This window comes from Camelus dromedarius, chromosome 8, assembly GCF_036321535.1.
Source record: "Camelus dromedarius isolate mCamDro1 chromosome 8, mCamDro1.pat, whole genome shotgun sequence".
Taxonomy (NCBI): domain Eukaryota; kingdom Metazoa; phylum Chordata; class Mammalia; order Artiodactyla; family Camelidae; genus Camelus; species Camelus dromedarius.
The window spans coordinates 58,732,556-58,753,334 of NC_087443.1; positions in this window are offsets into that span (position 1 = coordinate 58,732,556).

Sequence of the window (20,779 nt, forward strand, 5' to 3'; positions counted from 1 at the left end):
CCGATTTCTCCACCCCAACTTCTCTGGTCACAGACTTTTTTCTCTTCAAGGGTGGGAGGGTTTATTAATGGAAGCAAAGTCAGAGCATGGCAAATCTTATAGCGTTCTTTCCCCCTCCTCCTCCTGTTCTTTTTTGCCCCCTCTTCCTAGTTCACATTCTCCCTCTCCCCCCTCCAGGAGGAAGCTCATCTGAGCTCAGCCTTTGCTGACATGTCCATTTGGGCCCATTAGCTGCCTCCTAATGAGTGACTGCCTTCTCAGCCCCTTCCCCCACCCCAACTGGGAGGGAGGGATCAATTAGCTGCTATACACACACATACACATGCACACATACACACACACCCCTATACATATATCCATGTCCTCATGTACGTATGTACACATTGCATATACACTCACTAACACACATGCATCCTTTCTTCTTGACTAACAATATCCTTTTCTCTACCTTGCACAGTATTCCCCAGCCCCCTAGAGAGAGATCCTGCTCAATTCAACAAGCAGAACACCCACTGCCCACCCTACTCACCCCAGCCCATTCCCAGATTGCCATGATTCCAAATTCAGTCCAACTCTGATATTTTACCAATCGGCAAGCTGAGGCTCAGAGTGGAGAAGTGACTTGTCCAAGATCTTTCAGGTGGTTAGAAGCCAAGCTGGGAAGAGACCCGTGTCCTTGGACTCCCAGTCTACTGCTATTGCTATCAACTGATAGAAGTGGGTCTCCCGCAAATGGCTGCCCTGTACCCGACAGAGCTGTGGGCCTTCAAAAGCAGTAAGTCCACATTTAGTTGTGGAGACTCGATCCTGGGGAGGCTCTGCCATGTGCAGAGGAGGAAGAGGGTAAGCTCTCGGGGCAGTCTGCCTTGTCCCATTGGGTCAGCTTGGCCCAGAAGTTGTTAAGAAATGAGTCCAGCCTCAGTTCCTCCTCACAAGCCTTGCCTTGGCTTTCTCTCCCACCAGTGAGTACTGACCTCAGGGATCCCTGATGGAAGGTCACTCTTGGTCAGAGAGGAAGGAGGCACCTTGCTGAGGATTCTGTTCCAAAGAGTGTCCCCTGAGGACTGGGGAAGGGTAGGTCCCAGCCTGGCCCTGGCCCATTCTCCAGATGCTATATAAGAATAGGAAATGTGGGGACTGGTTTGCAGGCCTGAGGCACAGTCCAGGCCACCTGGGTCTGAATGCCCAACCATTTGGGAATAAGTTTCTGAAGCTTCAGCAGCTGCGGTGTGGCTGAACCTCAGCAGTTCACATCTTTCAAATTCCCATCCCTGCAGGCTCTGTATGAAGGAGAAGTTGAGGAGGTCTGGTTGGGGGTCCTTCTGAAAGCTAACCAGGAGTGGTCATAGAAAGCTTACCCGGAGGGCAGGGGGCTTCCCGAGCCTCCCCTTGCACCCAGGAGCTAGGAATAGTACTCTCCTTGCCCCAGGTCAGCCCCTCCCGGAGGGTGGGTGGAGGGCTGGAAATCTTATGTAAAGGCCCCTCGTCTTCCTGGGAGCCCCAGACCCACCCACTCTCCACTCCTGTGTCCCTGTCTGGGAGGTACTGCAAAGACTGAGGTCCATCTGCCTGCTGCTCTTCCTAACCCTCAAGGCCTCAGTGAAGCCTGATGTGGACTCGAGAGGGGCATCGTGGGACATACCCCTTGGGTGATGTGGACCCTGCTGTAGTCTCAAGTTCCCAGGCCTGCTTCCTACCCTCCCCTCAGCAAGGCTCAGCCCAGGAATTTCTCCCAGATTGAGTTGCCAGAGAGGATGTCCTTTTGGGCCGTAGAGGTGACAGTCTACAGTGGAGGAGGCAATGGCCCGGGGGTGGGGGCCGGCAGAAGGTGTGGAAAACAGAGGCTCCAGATCAGACTTGGATTAACAACTTAACTTCCCCCAATTAATACCTGAGTGAACCTGGAGAGCTGCCCAATTTTAAGATATTTTTTCATCTGTAAAAGAGAACCAGAGCTTCTTTGCAAGGATTTTGCAACAAGGAGTAGAAGCCATGTGTAATCTCTAATACTGTCTGCTTCCATGTGTGTTGACTATTTCTGGAAGGGTGTACAAAGAAACTGTTAACAGCAGTTACCTCTGGAAACAAGGACAGCAGGAGGAAGGAGAGGGACTTTATTTTTCACTTTATTCTCATTTGTGCTGTTTTAATTTTACTACTAAGCATATTTTACTTTTATTTAAAGAAAGGAAGGAAAGAGAAGATGAATCACTTCCAGCAAATAGTTGAGCCTCATTTGAGTCAGTAAATGGCAGCCTTGATTGCTGTCTGTTAACTAACAGGCCCTCCTTCAGTGGGCATTGTGTCTAGACGTGAAAGTGAATTGTAAATAAATTGCTGTATGAATGTTAAGTATGATTAATATCTGGGTGATGATGTATTTCTGTACTATGTATGTGAGGTGGCTTGTCCTAAGCAGGAGGAGGTATGTATGCTCAAGGGTAATTATGTAAATGCTGCAGGGCAGTGGTCTTGAAGAGCACAGCCTCAGTGGCCAGGTGGCCTGGGTTTGAAGCCTAAACCCACTATTTACTGGAGGGATGACCTTGTCCAAGTCACTTAAGCTCTCTGTACCTCAGTCTTCCTATTTTTAAAATGGGGATAATGAATGTACCTTCGCCAGAGGATTGCTGTGACATTAAAATGAGCTAAGTTATATAAAGCTCTTAGAACAGCCCCTGGTACCTAGTAAGCATTCAACAAATGTTCTTTATTTTGTGTAGCCGTGTACACATGTTAGTGTTTCTCATCCCCTTAAAAGGAGGAACACCATGGTGGCCTGCCTTCCACCAAGGAGGGGGAGATGGCTGGATGAGTCTATCTCCCCTTTTGGTCTGTTTGTAGACACCTACCGAGGGGGTCTAGGGTGCTTGAGGAGACTGGGGTCCCTCTTTTTCTGAGACTCCAGAGCCAAGGCCCCATGCTCAAGGGGAGCCCTGGGGAGCGGAGGAGTGACTCACATCTAGCTCCCATTCCTTCCACGTTTTCACTTCTGGAGGTGAAAAGCTCCAGTTGCTCCTCTGGGTCACTCAGATAAAATGTCAGCTGAACCCGTACGGTGGACTGAGCCATTGAGGGTGGGGGTGGGGAGAAGGAGATCACCCCAGAGTTCAGAGATCAGGCTGGCAGGGAAGAGAGGCAGGAGTAATGGGGGAGGGGGCGCTGCAAGCTGAAGTCAGAGAGAAGTGTCAAAGCAGCTTCTGGCAGCAGCAGACCCAACCTTCTGAAAGTGTCAGCCCACCGCCCTCCCACCTATACCACTCCCAGCTTTACCTGTCACTCCTGATTCTGGTGCAATGGCTGTTCCCCTGAAGAGGGGCAGAGGAGGCACCTCGAGGAGATGCTGGGTGGCCAGGTGGCCAGGCGAGTTGAGCAGGTTTGGAAGAGGGTGGGAGGGGCCCTGACTTGGGGGAGGGACCTGGGCCTAGGATGGAGCGGATAAAGCCGGGTTTTTCAGGGTGCCAGGGCGGCGCCAGCCTGCGGAGGGGAATGAATGAGCCTGCCTAGAGAAAGATGGAAGAGCTGAGCCAGGCTGACCCTCCCCCTTGGAGGCACAGTCCCCTTCCCAGTGTAGACCCTATGTCCTGGAGACCTGCAAAAATCTGAGGTTCTAACCCCCAGTCTGGGACGTGTGTGATAGGCAAATGTTTGTAGGGATCACAGGGCAAAGTATTTGGAATGAGATATACTTACTCTGCCTCCTCCAGGGGGCATGAGCAATTGTGACCCTGAAATCACACACCAGGGCTCATGTGCATATCTGATCACACGAGCACAGCATATGCACAGCCACACACAGAGTCACGTGCACAGTTACCCAGATCATCAGAGGGACAGCGTGGGAATCCAGAATGCCTACTCCCACTTTAAGATGAAGAAACCACATCCTGGGAGCTTCAATAGTGTGGCTAAGGTCCACCTTTGGGGGTTTCCAAAGAGAGACCCTCTTGAGGTTTTTCTCTCCTAAAAAGCCACCCTTAATGCCCTGCAGCACCCACTCCCTCCCATGTCCCTCTGTAGAGTGGCTGGTGTTCTAGTACTGCCCCATCGGGTGCACACCTGTCTGACCCTCTCCAGAACTTCAGCTCCTGGAGGTGGGGCCAAATCTTTCCTCATCTGAGCTCTGCCCCTAGGGGCACTGCTTTAGATGAGGTCACCTAGTTTCAAGGGGAGGCAAAGAAAGGGGAGATGGAGGTGGGGAGGAGGGCTGTGGGGCTGAGGAGAACCTTGGAGGCCAGCAGGCACGTCACTCTCAGATTCAGTGACCCTGATGCATGTGCCCCCTACACACCCAATCTCACCTTCAGCAGGCTAAGGAGTGGAAGGGAGGGAGAGAATGCAGATGGGCAAGTTGGAGGAGGTGGCAAGTGGGCATGTGTGAGGGTGTGGGGGAGTCTTCATGTTCATTTTTTGGTAGGTATATATTTTATTGAATTATAACATATCCAGACAATACATAAATTATATATGTACTTTATGGTTTATTATTTTATATGAGTATAGAGCTCAATGAATTTCCAGAAAGTAGACACACTCACGTAAGCAGTATCCTGATCAAGAAGTGGAATATTGTCAGTACCCCAAAAACTCCCTCCTGCCCCCTTCCCAGGCACAGTACCCTATTCTGACCTCTCATACCATAGATTGGTTTTACCTATCTTTATATACTTCATATAAATGGAATCACAGAGTATGCTAACTTCTGTGTCTGGCTCCTTTCTGTCACTTAACGTTACAGTTGTGAGATCTAGCCACGCTGTTGTGCTGACACAGCCTTAAATACTATTCGTACATGGAGATGCACACACACAAGAGCTCACACACAGGCAGGCTCATGTGTATATGATTCTGCCACAAGTATGTACACTTAAACTCGCACACAAGCATAAACACACACCCAAGTTCTCATGCATATCTGCGTATTCTCAATTAACTCACATATGTGACTATCAGGCACACGTTTATATGTACGTATCAGTACTCACACCCAGATCCTCATGCTTGTACACACACGGGTTCTCATACACACAAACACGTTCTCAAGACAGATGCGTTGTACATACCTTGGTTTTCACACACACATGCGCACTCTCACACCACGCACCCTCAGGCTCATGCGCAGCACCTATCCCTCAGACACACGTGATCACTCTCACATGTTGAGGCCAACCCCTGGCCTCTTTGGCTCAGGCTCTAAACAGACAGAGGAATGCGATCAAATCGACAGCTGAAAACTGTCCTGAGAGCAAAGCTGTACTTTGTTGAGAAATCTGAGCCCTTATTGGGGGGGATACAAGTGTCTGTGTGTCTGGAGGCTGTAGAGAGAAGGGAGGTGGTGGGGTGGTCTCCCAGGGCGCCTGTGGCCATTGGACTGTTTCCATTATAAAAAATGATGAAAGGACCGGAGCAGTGAGAGCATGGCTATGAGTAAATAAAGCTGCCACCTTTGACCCTTGGAGGCCAGGGCTCATCCCAGAACAAATGCTTATTAGGGAGGGGGCTGCTCAGGACCAGCCCAAGTTCTCTGGCACCCCAGGCTCAAGGCCAGACTCCCATGGGGGAGGGGGAGGGGACCTGAGAAACTGTAGGATGTTAGGGGACATGAAGAGGGAGAAGGGGGAAGAGAAAAGAGTAGAGGATAAGAGAGAGAGGCTGGGGACATTCATGGGGAGGGGTGGAGACAGGGAGAAGGGCTCTGACTTCTGGCTCTCTCTCTCTCTTTCTCCCTATCTCCCAGCACCTCTCTAGGTCTCTTCTGTTGCTGGGCTCTGAAACAAGCATGTGTTTCCCCTTCTCCTGTTTAAGGCTTGCTTTGCTTGTTTTTCTAATCACCAGGAACTATAGGCAACAGGGGTTAGTAAAAATAACAAACAGAGGTAAACTACAAAGTCACCAGGAATTCCAGAACGGTTGAGAAGCGGGGGATTCTGGCTTTGATAGAAATGAGAGTGTTGCTGGGCCTGCCCCACCCCGTGGGCCTCCTGAACCCCCTCCCAGGAGGCCTGTCCAGCTCTGGATTGGGCAGGCACAGTCCCTGTCTTGGAGAAAAGCTCAACAGAGTTGTCTGTATGGATAAATAAGTGAATAAATGAATGGGTGGATGAATAAAAGAAGGTTTCTTGGTAGTTAACCTCTCGGGTCTGGGTTCAAAATTTTTCTAACACATATGTGGGGTTGGCCTCGTTGTGGAGTCAGGAAGGACCCTCAACCCTTTCCAAGCCTCCTCCTTCTCCTCTCTCGGCAGCCGACCCCCTGGGCCCGCCTCTCCCCAGGGCAGACATTCACTTCATTCTGTAGCCACCTTGGTTCCTAGAGGTTCCCCTGATCCAGTCCCCAGGATAAGAAAACGCTTTGCAATCTGGTTCCCAAAGAGCCCTGCCCTGCATGTTTCTCCATCCTGTTTGGACCCAGTAGTCACTCCTTTTGCTCATCCTGGGGGCCACTACATAGGTCCTGGGAAGTCCTACCTTGTGTAATTATAATGCGGGTAATAATAACAATGAAATATAGCAGTGAACACAAAAGTTTTCACCAATAGATAAGGACACTTCCAGGTTTGTATGTGAGGGACATATAGGAGAAAATGACAGGAAACAGACTAGCTCCCACCCCTGCCATCTTGCCGACTTAGCAAGAGGAATAGGAGAAGACAATATAAGAAAAGCATCTCCTTTTTCCTGTAAGCCTGGAGACTTGTGGCCAGAGCTGCAGTCCTGAATTGGAAAGAGGGAGGCAGGCAAGAAACTCTGAGTAGAACAGAGGCTGGGGGCCAGTCCTTGGCTGGGGGAGCTGCCTCTGTCTAGTGAGACATGGCCTGCAGCCCAGTACCCAGAACCTTGCTCCTCTTTATCCCCTAGGCACAAAGCCCATTTTCCCCAAATCCCTGATGGAGACTTGGCTTGGTCTTTGTCCCTGGGGGGAGGGGAGGCTGAAACCCCCTGGGGTAGGAGGAATCTGAGGCAGCTGAGCCCTGTGTGTCAGCACTGGATTCTTGCTGCACCAGAGGGCCCCTCTTGGCCAAGTCTCTCTTGCCTCATCTGGCGACATGAGGGAGAGGGCCAGGTGGGCTCAGCTTTAAAACCAGCCAGAGACCTAGAAGCTGTAGGTACCATAGAAATCAAACACTGTTTTCTGCCTCTTCGTCCTTTAGAATTCCCTCAACCCCTACCTAAATCATGATCCACTTTTACTGAGAAGTTACTCTGGGCCACACACACACTATGTGGATGTACATGAATTGACTGATTTAATCCTTACAATAATTCTAAGAATAGATGCTATAATTACCCCATTTTACAGATAAGAAAATTGAGATCCAGAGAGGTTAAGTTCACCCAGTTTTTAAGTGAAACAACTGAAGTTGGAACCCAGGCAGTCTGGCCTCTGGGGAGTTGGTAAATATAACCAGTTGGTAGGACTGATCTGGGGATAGGGAAGCCCAGATTCAGGGCCAGGCTCAGTCTCCCTAGTTAGCTGTCCGGGGTCTCTACTCCCAGGGTCCCTCCATCTGACCTAGAGCAGATGTAGTTCTAGGCCTTCTACCAGCAGTGCCAGCTTCTTGTCTGTGTTGATGGAAAGGTGGGACGACTTATACCCCTTCCTTTTCCCATTTTATTGAACTCCTACCTTCTCAACAACAAAAAAATTCCACCAGTGTGAAACACCAACTACTTACATCAATCATAATGTTTCATCCCTTGATCCTTATCAAGGTTAAGATCTTTTGAGCTATAGTAAGAACATGCAATCTTTTGTGAATTTTTAAAATTTAACATTGCATTGTACCTCTATTCCCTGCATCCTCTTAGTCATCATTTAAATTATTTAATCCACCATGTGTTTAATTTTATGTGATATAAAATAACTTATTTTTCAAGTGACAAACCTTTTCCCAGCCCCATTTATTGAGTTATGTTCCCTTCTCCTTTGTTTCCTAACATCCCTATTAAATTCTTAGGTGTGATTGGGTCCTTTTCCTGGGCTTTTCTGTCCCACTGATTTAAATGTCTATTCTAATGCCTACATCACATTATTTCCATTTAGTTGCCCTATGACAAAATGCTTTCATATGTGGTCAAACTTACTCTGCTTTAGAAAATTATTTGATATATTCATCTACTTACTCTTTCATGTGAAACTTGGAATCATTTTTTTCTGAGTTCCAAGAAAATTTCTAGTGTGATTTTGATTAGTAGGGCAGCAAGTCTAAATTTCCTTAGGGATATTGATATCTTTACACTGCTTAGCATCTTAACCTAGGAATGTGACATGTCCCACTGCTTGTCTGGGTCACAGTTAGCAGTTTGAATGGCTGTGTACTATTCCTTTGTGCTGATTGATGTTCCCTAGCTGGTTTAACCATTGCCCTAGTGTTGGGTATTTGGGTTGCTTCCAAGGTTGAGCTACTATGAATAGTGCTACTGTAAACATCTTTATACAAATTGCTTTTTTATTTCCTTGGCATATATCCCAAACGGGGGATTATCTGATCAAAGCATATGAACAGTATCATGGTTTTTGTTACATAACCCAGGGAGGATGGGACCAATTTACAGCACCACCAGCAACGTACAAAGAAATATCCACTTTTCCCTTAACAAAACATTCAGCAGCTTGAATGCTTAAAAGGATAACTTGTTCCTAAGGTAAACAAACCACAGCTACTGGAGGACAAAAGAGGGAGTTTGAGAGCACAGGGTTCTGGAGACAGCTGATCCTGCGGCCAAAGAGGCAGGCTGCCCCTGGCCTGTGGCTTCCCTGCTGCCTCTGAATCCTTCTCAGACCCAGATCCTCCATCAGCATGTGAGCCTGGTTTATTTTTATTTACTTAGCATATGTTTGTACAGCCTTTCCTATGTGTCAGGTATTATTCTAAGCACTTTACAAATATTAACTCATTTACTTCTCAGAATAAGCTTATGAGATAGATCCTATTATTATTATCATGTCCATCTTACAGAGGAGGAAACTGAGTCATAGAGAAATTTGCTGCTGGTCACATAGTAGGATTTGAACTCAGGCAATCTGGCATTTCATTTTTAACCACTGTGCATGGCTCCCTTGACTGGGAACAGACACTTTAGCTTGTAGCTGCCTTTCTTTTTCTGGGTCCCGCAGGAAAGGAAGGCCCTAAATCTTCCTGTCCTGGGTTTCAGGACTTCTTACACTGACCTTCTAATTACCTCCTTCTCAGATACAGCCACCATCTGTTGGATCCTGCCATGTGCCAGCCATTGGGCTAAGCACATTTATGTCTGTTCATCTCCTTTAATCCTCACTACAATCAAATAAGGAAGGTAGCATATCTTTAACGGAGGAGGAAACTAGGGATCAGAGAGGTTAAGTCTGTTGCCTAAGACACTAGAGTGGCAGAGGGAGAATTTGAATCAATGCCTTTTGTCTTTCCATTATACTTGGCTTCTCTCTCGCCTCTGAAGCCCTACCCTTTACCCTAGTCCATTTCTTTTTGCCTTGATTGGTGTTCTTGAAATACATTGAGGTGGAAACCTACCCTTTTGGTGTAGCAGTGCTGCTCTTCCTGGCCGCAGTCAGGCCTGGCTTCGCCAGGACCCAAATAGCTACCCTCAGGCAAAGTGCCACTTTTACCTTGTGCTTTTTGAAACTGAGAGGCCCAAATAGCTTCTTCTGTTCCTGTTTCAAAGTCCACACCCCTTTGGAGCCTACCCACCAAGCTCCTACTTCCTGCCTCAGGATATTCCGCTGGTTTACAGACTGCAGATGATGGGCAGGTTCTGATCCCAATGAGCAGACCACACCCCTCCACTCAGATTTTTGCTCCTCCTACTTCTCCAGGTCCTCTGGAATGACTCAGAGCTCAAGTACCTTCCGGGGAGTGGTTTTCCCCCCCATCCTGTCATACAATTGTACAAGCCCCAAATACCCTGAGCACACGTTATACCATATATATGGAATTTCCACCAAGGATAAAAGAAGGCACTTCTCTGATCTGTGGCAAACTCTGGAAGATCCTATGGCAGCGTCAACTGCAATAATTGTACTTGGCATGTGGGTTGGTTGCGTATGTGTTTGTGTGTCCTTTGGTGTGAACTGGCCAATGTGTGTGGCTGTATACTTCTCTGCGTTCATTGCTTTTCAGTGGGACATAGCAGAGATGCATACCTGCATGGGTGAACCCAGAGCTTCAATGACGGCCTGATGTGTTACACTTAGGAGTTTGTACTTGTGTTTTTGACAGTGAAGGGTCTACATGTACCCCTGAGTTTGTGTGTGTTCCTGTGCACACACATACAAGTTGGGTAAAAGGGCTGGTGAGAGAGGTTTCCCATACCAACAACAGTAAGAAAAGACTCAGCAGGGAGTCTGGACAGAAGAGGTAGAGTGGAGAGAAAGGGAAAAGAGAAAGGAGAGTTGAGTCTAATGCTTCGTAAATAAGTGAAGGGAGGCTGTGGGAAGTCCAGAGTGCCCCAGACACATTCAGACAGGTTTGCAGAATTCAGCAGTCACCTGTGGCTAGCCCAGGGCAGGAGTGGCCGTTCAGAGATGGTGGTAACTGTGTGCTGGACTGACCAGGACAAGGGACTGGAGAATATGGTAAATCTTGGCCTCCTCCCTTCAGGCCCTGGGCCAACAGACCCTGTGGCCTCTCTGGGGTAAAGACAATTTGGCGTTGGTAGAGAGGTGGGGGGCAGAGAAGAGAGGCTCCAGGAGGCTTTAAAGAGTCCTTGCCAGTGCCCCTCATCCCTCAGCCTACTCCAAAGGCAAAGGAACCTCCTTTTTCCAGAAGCTGCTCAAAGGTTTCGCTGACTTCAGAGGGATCAAGGAGGAGGGAGAAAAGAGGGGAGGCCTCCGAGGTGGGGAAGCTTTTGCTGAGCCTTCAGGCTACGCAGCCCGTCCCAGGTTCCTCATTACTGAGGTCCTTGGGCATGAAAATGTCTTTTTATTTGAAAGCCAAGGAGAACCCAAGACTGTGTTGATGACCAGCCTGCACCAAGGCAAGGCCTGAGACAGGTAGCTGCCTCTCTTGACTTTGAAATCCTGTTGGCACTTTTCTGCTGTGCCAACGTCCTAATTTTCTAGCACTTGTCTCTACTGCCTTAGTCCTGACCTCTCAGTTAGACCCTGAAGAGGCCTCAAGAAGTGCGAAGTTAGGGAGGCAAGGAAAAGGCATCTAGTATTTCTGAGGATCTCACTTACTGGGTCTGGGAAACTGAGGAGGCCTGAACAACATTCAGTTTCACTGACTCCCAGACCCGTAGGGATGACAAACATTTTACATAAATGTCAATGCAATAAGAAAGATGATAAAGCAGAGACACACTCGATGAATTAGGAAACTTAGATTGTTTCATCTTTATATTGATTCTGACAATGGCTTGATGAACTAGAAGGCAATGTCCACTGTGCCTGCTTTATAAATAAAAAAAGCATGTGCCATTGAAGTTAATGGATCTGTTCGAATTCACATTTGTAAATGACAGGACAGCAGTGTGGACAGGACTCCAATCCATATCTCTGTGACTGCAAATTGACAACAACAACAAAAAAGGTAATTTTTAAAATGTGTGTGCTATTGGCCCCTTGAGGGCCTCGTGAATTATGCCTGGAGAATGTAAGGGGAGGCAGGACTTTGAGCTGGGTTTTGAAGGAGTAGGAGTTTCCTTTCCATTTACTTACTTACTTACTTACTTACTTACTTACTTACTTACTTACTTATTTATTTATTTATTTATTTATTTATTTATTTATTTACTTGCAGTGGGGAGATAGGTGTTGTCAGAGCACTGTACCCAAGGGTTGAGTGCAAATGGGAAGATGTGAGAGTATTTATAAAATATCTTAATATTTATTAAAGTTGCTAATGGTAGCCAGCAACTGGGGGAGGGTACTACAGATGAAGCAGAAAGTAAGTTAAGGGCCTTGAATGGCAGGATGAGGGGTTTTGATTTTTCCAAAGACAATTGTAAGAGGTTTCTAAGCCAGGGAAGAACATGCCCTGGACACTCTTAGGGGATGAGATTTGGGCCCCTCCAACGGTGTTGATTCAAAAGAGAGGAATGGGACACCATTTGAACCAAGCTGTTGCTGAAAAAGAAGTGGAAGAAATGGTATCAGATGAGGCTCCTGGCTTGGAGGTGGATGCGAGGCTGCCTCCAGAGGAGAGCTCCAAGCCAAGAGGTCTGGAGAGGAGGGTGGCCCTGGTAGCCTGGGGGCAGAGCACAGGCTAGAGGAGGCCCAGAACATAGGGTGGCTGTGCTGTGGCCATCCTTACTGAGTGCAGCCCACAGCCGCTGCATTCCGAGCCTCGAGCCTCATTGAGAGGTTATTAATAGGGAGTTTGTCTGGTGTCAGAGCGCAGACATAAACTGCATTAGCATTACTCCATAATCTTATTTAGTAAATGCTCATGCCGCTCAGTCTCCTGTAATTGCATTGGGAAGATGCAGTATTTATGAAAGGGGAGAGGGGGATGTCACTGCTCATCTTGGTGCTGCAGTAAAAGTCCCGGAAAATATGGTGCAGGCCATGGAGGCCTGGCCCCAGGCCTGAGAGTGGGCAGCATTCATGCCTAGGTTCCTCAAGATGGCCCACCAGTCCTGCCCCCAGATCCTCCACCCCCACCATCTCTCCGTAGCCTCAGACAGCAGGGCAGGGGGCTGTTGGGGATGTGAGCAGAAGCAGCAGCCACTGCTCCACTTGGTGATCCTCCAGAAGGTCCTGGGCCCTGTCAGATGCACTGAGTCCTTCTGGTGGGCACAAGGCTCCCAGATTTGGCTCACTCCCACCCCTAGTTGGATATCTGGGGACCTTATCTTCACTGCGTAACCTGGGTGGTTTGTGGAAGCTCAGCAGGCAGTGGAGGGCAGTTGCAGGTGGGAGGCTGGGGGTCAGGGTTCCTGGTTGGGGCAGAGTCTCAGTAGCAGCCTTGGGTTCCCAGGGTGGTGGCTTTCTTTTGCTCTCCTAGGATCCCCATGGCTCAGTCCCTAGGACACTCCCACACACATTTGGGGCCAGTCCCAGCTCTCTTGTCTGGGTGGAGGAGTCAAGGGTGCAAATTTGCCCTAAGGGATTCGGAAGCATGGCCATCTGCCCCACCCCTCAATACCCACCCGGTCTTCACAGCTCTTGGGTGGAGCTCACTAGACAAGGAAGTCTCCTTGGTGTTGGAGCACCTGTGGGTGTGAGTCGGTGCTGAGGGGTGAGCTGGAACTCTGGTCTGCCCTCAGGCATTTGCAGTTTAGGGACAGGACAGACACACAGACATGCTTATGACCTGGGCTGCCCCAGGAGTCCCCTGCCATCTAGGACAGAGGAGTTATTTCCCAGCTACATGTGTAGGAGCTTCCTACAGTGAGGGCACTGTGAATCGGACCTCAGAAGTCTGCATGTGAGCACAGGATCAGGCGAGATGCAGAGGATGTCAGGGTAGAAGAGCTGAACAAAAAGATGCCTGTGCCAGAAAGACAGGGCATGGGGAGGGGAGAAAGGTGTGGGTTCAGGAACCACACTATCAATTGCTGGTGGTGGGGATTCAGGTGGCATCTCATATTCAGTGAGGCCGCTGTACAAATCTAGGATGAGAGGAAGGCAGGTACCCAGGCAGGCACTTCCAGCTGCCTGGCCTTGGGGTTGGTGTGGCCCCCAAAAGCAGGAGCTGGGTGTACTTACACACCCCATTAACACATCACTCACACACAGCCCCACATTCAGCACTTAAACCACATTCACACAAGCATCGCCAGCATCCCAGTCACTGCAGAGCAGCTTACCGCCCTCCTTGCACACGCGGGCAGTGGGCTGCAGTCCTCCACCCACTCACCTCACGCTCACACAGACTATAAACACGGTGCCTGCGCACACCTCCCTTACTAAGGCATCCAACTGGTCTCATTTCCAGCGGCAGGTTGTCTTCCCTCCCCCTCCTGCCCTCACTTTGGGCGGGAAGGGGCACCAGAACGGAAGGCAGCTGAGAACCGGGGAGAAGGCTGGGCGGAGGAGGGCCGCGGCCCCTCCCTTTGTCAGCCCCCTCGCCGCTATCCCATTAATCACAGCGTCGCACTCCATTTGGGGATCCCCGGCGCCCAGTGCCACACGTAGCCCGCGGGACAAAGGGATTATTTCCGGGGGGAGAGGCCGCCTCCGGCAGAGGCTCAGGCGGCGGTGTCTCCTTTCCGCAATCCGTCCCTCGGCACCCAACGAGCGCCTGCGGCGGCCGGGGCGGGTGCAGAGCGGACACGGGTGGCGCGCGGGTGGCAGGGTCTGGCCCGCCTAATTCAATTAGCTGGGTCGCCCGCCGCCTTCCCTCAACTCTGGGCCCGCTGGGGCTCAGCTTCGGGCAGCTGCTCTTCGTGCGCGGAGTCCATGCATATGGATACAGTCCCTCCCCCTTCGACCCCGCCCCCCACTTCTGGCACCTGCGGCTCTGAACCCGCCCCTCTCTGAGACAAGGCGACCTTGGCCTCCCCGAAAAAGTTGGGGAAACAGTGTTGCTGCTTGCGGGCCCAATGTGGCCCTCAGAGGGTGTGCGTGAAGGGAGGAAGGTGGATTTTATCTGAGCAGGAGGGTCTGCGTGGAAGCGAGTGTACCTGTAGGTTTGTGGCCTCTGGGCATACCTGAGTCCGTGTAACCTGTAGGGTTGTGTGTGTGTGAAAGGAGAGGTTTGGTTTTGTTTTAAATCTGTGCAGAGTGTGTGTGGGTGTGGTTGAGTGTGTCTGTGGGCACCTGTGTATGGATGCGGGAAGGAGGTTTTGTGATCATCTGTGGGGACTGCACACAAGAGTGTCTGCGTTTTTGTATGCAAGGGTGTGAGCCTGGATGCCAGAGGGTGTTGTATCTGCGCCAAGGCTTTATCCTGAAAGCCTCAGGTGCTCGGTGTCTGTACTGACCATTGGTATACATGCGGGGATCTGTGTGCAGTCAGGACAGTGTGGAACACATTAACCCCCTCCTCCGACCAGGCAGCAGCTGGGTCTCACCGAATTCATGCTCCCCCTCACCCCACCCCGTGTTTTTCTGATGGAGGAGGAGCTTGGCAAGTTAATTCCAAACCCGAACTCCAGCTCAACTGATTTGTTCGAAGGACACTTCCCGAACCCACCAGGCTGGCGCGGAGGTTGAGGCTGCGGCGGCCAGACCCTCTCATTGGCGGCGGGGTCCCAGCCGGCCAGGTTTTCCTTTGCCAGAACAGCGCAGTCGCGCCTCGGCGGACGCCCGCAGCTTCCGACGTTCCCTAAGCGTCCCCAAAATGACCAGACCTGTCCGTGCCAAGGCAGCCCTAGAGGCGATGGCGAGACCTTTGACTCGGCCGGCCTCCCCCGCCGAAGCCCAGGATTAGACCCCTGGCAGTCAGCATTTCCGTGCCTTGAAGGTCTCCATCCGCCCTTCCTCTGAGGCCAAATCTCTGCTCTCGGGAGGGGCGACGAATTGAGGCGAGAAGTCTGGGTAGATCTGGCCACTGCAGGTTCCTGGCCCAGAAGGAAAACTGGCCTCATTCTCGGCTTTCCTGCTGGGGTTGGGGGTGGGGCGTGGAGTGGGAGAGCCCGCACACCTGCGCCGTTCACCAAGGGAGCTTGCCAGCCCCGGACTTCAGGGAGTAGGGTCTTAGAAAGCGGCGGTGGTCCTCGGAGGCCTGGTCTGCAGAGGACTAGTGCTCTCTCTGCTCCCTCTCCCTCCACCGCACCTCGGCTGAGGGCCTGGCTTCAGGGGTGCCCTCTGCCTCAAGAAATTCCTCAGACCCAGCACGGACCCACCTGGCCCCTGACTAGGGCCAAGGGTAGAGGCTAAGGGTGGGGGAGGCTGGGGTGTGCCTGTGGCCTGGGTTCTAGGCCCAGGTGCTCTACTGAGGCCCACTGGTGAAAAGCCCTCCTGGCTGTGCCTATGGAGCCCTCCTGTCAGGGGATGGCAGGAACATAAAGATCTGTCCTGCCCTGAACTTTCTCTTAGTCTACCCCCTGCCCCAACCTTTCCTCTGTTCTGGCATCCTGAGAAGAGACCTGGCTTAGAAGACACATCCAGTGCAGGGAGCCAGTGCTGGATGTTGGGACCTGGGGGTCTCTGGGCCTCCTATGGGAAGGGAGAGAGCTGAGACCCTAGCTCAAAGTCCAGAGTTGATGGGGCCAACTGCTTCCTTTCAGAAGCTGAGAGGGGAGGCTCTGAACATAAGGACCCCATTGTTCATGCAGGCTTTGGGTTGGAGGGGTGGGAGGAGGAGAAAGATGCTGGCCCCTAAACCAGGTGACAGCTGAGATGTGTCTTACTTACATCAAGGAAGGTCTTTCCCCTATCCCTCTGTCTTCAACCCATTTAGGGTCCCTCCACTGATGGAGAAATGTGTGCCTGTCCTTCCATGTTGGAGAGGTCCTCAGGTCCTGTTCTGTGAGGATTGGGTGGGGGCACCCGGGGATAGCCCTGGACAACCCCACTGTGACCCTGAAGAATCATTGATTTGTGTGTCTGGAACCAGCCTGACCTGCTCACTCCCTCCTTCCCCATTCTAGGTTCCTAGAGACAAACACCGCCTGCACTACCCCCTCAACCCCAGGTTCCTCAGAAGTGGAGTACTCTTTGCCAGGTCTCTAAGTCCCTGAGTCACCAGCTTCACCTGTCTCTTCCTATGGAAGGCAACATTTTCTGCTCCTTTCCTGAGGGAAATGAGCAAGGCAGGAGGGACTCCTTTGGTACTGGGGATCCAGACCCCAAAGGTCTCACCATGGACTGCTTTGTGTAACATGTTCCCTTATGTATTTCTCAGCCTGTTCCATCCTTTCCCTTTGAAGTAACTCTTGGGCATACCCTGTCTCCCCCTTCCCATACCCTCACCCACAGGCTCACACACGGCTATTTCCCTGACAATTACACTGGAAAATAAGAAACCCCTCCTACAGATGCACACAAACCATCAACAGCATACATCATTATTACACTCACACTGTCACAGAGTAGCTGAAGGAAACTCTCACGCTATCATATGTGCCCATTATAGAGGAACCGTTACAGAAACACACACTCTTCTCCCGATAAACACACATACTCTCACATTCTCACTGACCTACATCTTTACACTGACAAATCCAGTTGTAAAAATGACCCAGACTTCCTTCCTCTTTTCTAACACCCTTACTGACATGTGTTTTGCTTGCAGTTATATCCCAACAGTCTAATACTGATACATAATAGACAATATATATTTGTTGGATAAATTAGCAAAATTAGTCCTCAAAGACATACCCAGTCTATCTGCACAGCTTCTCTCACTGTCATGCACTTTCACATCTGGCTTTCCCCTCGTGGATGCACAGTCCCACAAACACAGAGTAATTAAGTTATCACACACACTCCTAAGCTAAAGGACAACCCCTGGCCCAGGGGTCTCTCCCAGAGCGGGGAGGGAGCCGGGTGGGATCCAAAGGGCCTCCCCCTGTGGCTGAGCCCTCCCTTTACTCCTCCCCCTGCCCCAGCCTCAGCCCCAGCTGCTCCTCTTTAATTGGAGGTACTTCTTTATTCTGCAGGCAAGGGGAGGGGGGCTGGGATGGCGCTGGGGTTGGGGGTGGTGTTACCAGGTGGCCTCAGGGCTCAAACTCACCTAGACATGTGCAAGATACCCCTGCAGGGCAAGGACCACATCTGCCAAGTCTGGTGTTGAGGAGGCAGCTTGAAATGAATGGAGTCAGAAAAGCAGCATTTGAGCCCTGTCTCTGTCCTGTTCCCAGCTTTCAGTGCCTCAGTTTCCTCATCTGTAGAATGGAGATAACAAAAGCCACACCACAGGATTATTGGAAGATGAGATGAGATAACTGCTGTGACTGAAGGTGCCTAGGACATCACTGGTGCTTTGTGGGCCCTGCTTCCCAACACCCCCCTCCCTTCTAACAGCTACTTGGCAAAGCATGGAAAAGTGCTGTGGAAACAGAAGCTGCACAGAATATAAGCTTTTTGTGAGTCTCCTCCCCCACTTCAGAAAGCTTTCCAAACTGCAGCGCTGTGCTCAGGTGTCACTACTTCCGGGAGGGGCGGGGGCCAGAGCCTGATGAATCCTCACCCTTTTGTCTCATCTTCCTTGGCAGAGAAGGGACTGAGAGGGTAACCCTGGCCCCTCAGCAACTATCCTAGTGAAAGATAAAGGTTAAAATGGACTCAGAGAACTCCAGCTGCGGGGAAGGCAGCACCTCAGAACTAGATTGGGATAAAAGTTGACTCAGATAAGCAGGAGAGGTGGGTGGGAAGCACGGAAGAGATTAAGCAGGCAGGCAGGCCGCTGTGAGGGCAGGGGCAAGTTAGGATATCCCTGGGTTGTTGGGTTTTGATAAGATGAGCATCCTGAAAGTCTTATGGGGCCACTAGGCAGCATTTGCCACCCTTAGGCTGGGCCAGCAAGGGTGAGGTCTCCTCCCACATACCCTGGACAACTGGTGTAGACCTGAGGAGATGAGTGAGGCAGGTGCACAAAGGGTTGGAATAGGCTTGGTTGGAAAGCCATAGGGGCTGAGAAGGTGCACCTGGAGGGAGAAGAAAGGGGGAAGAAGAGTGTTAGGAGCCCTCAATGGGCTTCCTGCATGGGCCAGAGAGTGGCAAAGGGTAGTTGAGGGTAACTAGATAGATAGGGTTTTAATTGCAGCAGGCAGAACTGGGGTTAGACTTGAAATGTGACTTCTTGACTAAAAGGAGGGACGGCAACAGGGGCCAAGCCTCAAAGGGAACTGAAGCGCCCCTCCCCCTAGTTTTCAGCCTTATACAGAGAAAATAGTTCAGATCTAGGGGGTCCCTGAACAATCCTCTTCTGTATGTGGGACTTTGGGCAGGTTTGTTCATCTCACCAAGTCTCAGTTTTTGTTTTCTCTTTTTAAAAAATGAGATATAATTCATGTACCATATTTTCAGCCTTTTAACTCAACAATCCAGTGGGGTTTTTTTTTTTTAGTATATTCATAAAGTTGTGCAAACATCACCACTAATTCCTGAATATTTTCATCACTCCAAATAGAAACTTTGTGTGCATTTGTAGCTATTTCATACTCCTCACTACCTCCAGCTCCTAGCAACCACTTATCTACTTTTTGTCTCTATGCATTTGCCTCTTCTGGATGGTTCGCATAAATGGAATCATATGGCATGTGGCCTTTTGTGCCTGGCTTCTTTCACTTAACATGTTTTCTAGGTTCTTCCATGTTGTAGCATGACTAGGACTTCCTTTTGATTCCTTTTTATGGCTGAATAATATTCCATTGTATGAATACACCACATTTTATTTATCCATTCATCCAATGATGGACATCTGAGTTGTTTTCACTTTTTGTCCATTACGAATAATACTGCTATAAACATTCATTCTGTCTTCTTAATTATTTAAAAATGGGGATGTTTCTGTTAACTTCACAGGGTTACTGTGCATCTTAAATGAGATCAATGTGGTGTAGTGCCTGGTACACAATAATTTCTCAGTAAAACATTTATATTTATCTCTGCTATAGTTCCCTCAAGTTAAAAGGCAGGAAAGAGACTCATTCAGGCTCAAACAACTTCCAAAGAAAGTTCTGGAACCTCCTGGGTAGAGGTATAGTGCCCCCCAACTGGGTAGGTAGAGAGGAGAGAACTGACAAGGGAGTAGAGCTCTTGCTCATGTGTCTGCTTAGTGTTTACAAACAACCACCAACTCCACATCTGGCTTTGTTCTGAGTGGGCCTTTTTCTACCTGCCTGGAGCCCAGGCAAGGTTTTCCCCACAGAGATGTGCTTCCAACCAGCAGCCAGGCTTCCAGGCCAACCCATAAAAGTAGGTTGAATCCAACTCCTCCATCTTGATCAAGTCACTTAGTCTCTCTGAAATTTGGTTTCCTTGCATCCATAAAATAGGGATAATACTCATCTTGAAGGGTTGGTGTAGAGTTTATAGTGTTTTCCATAACACTTACTACCATCTGGCTTATTATATTTACTTCTTTGTTTATTGTCAGACCCTCTCTATTGAATCTAAGCTCCATGAGGACAGGAACTTTGTTTTGTTCACTGCTGTTTTCCCAATGCCAAGAACAGTGACTGACACATAGTAGGTACTCAATAAAATATCTGTTGAATAAGGAGGTTCTTTCATTCATTATTTACCCAAGATGAATATCTTTTGTGGGTTGGGGCTGTACTCCACAGTGGGGAATATAGATGAGTAAGCCATTCCCTGCCTCCGAGGAGATCTCTTCAGGTGGAAGTAACAGACGCAAAGCAAATAGATTGCAATGAGACTTGTTAAGAAGAATGTGAGCCTTCATATTCTAGCATCTTACCTGATGGAGACAGCCCCTCCCTGAAGGCCTGTTGAATCTGAAATAGATTCCAAGTGATCCAACCTGGGCCCTTCCCAGGGCTTGGCTCCTGGGAGGGAGCGGACCTTTCTCCACTAGAGAGGGAAAAGAGAGGAAGCAGAAAAAGGGAGTTTCCTTCTTCTCTCCTGGGCTCTAAGCCAGGGAGCCACAGGCAAAACTTTGAAAGGGCCTAGATTTGTCCTAGATGCATTTCCTCGATCTTGGCCCCCACCAACTTAAGCCCCTAGGCCTCCCTCCCAAGATTCCAAAGTAAGAAAATAACCCCTTCCCCTCACTACAGTCCAAAGTTTTCTTGCTTGGAATAGCCAGTCCTGGGCTACTTGCTAGGTGAAAGCAATCTGGTTGAATTCATTCATATTCTGTGGGAACTGCTTCTTGAGGCTTCTGTTTATTTATAAGAAAAGGGGGTATCTTGAGGCATGGGCACCCCCTGGCAGCAGGCCCTAAGCCAATTCCCATGACTTGTCCCTGCCTTTTAGGAAGTCTTCC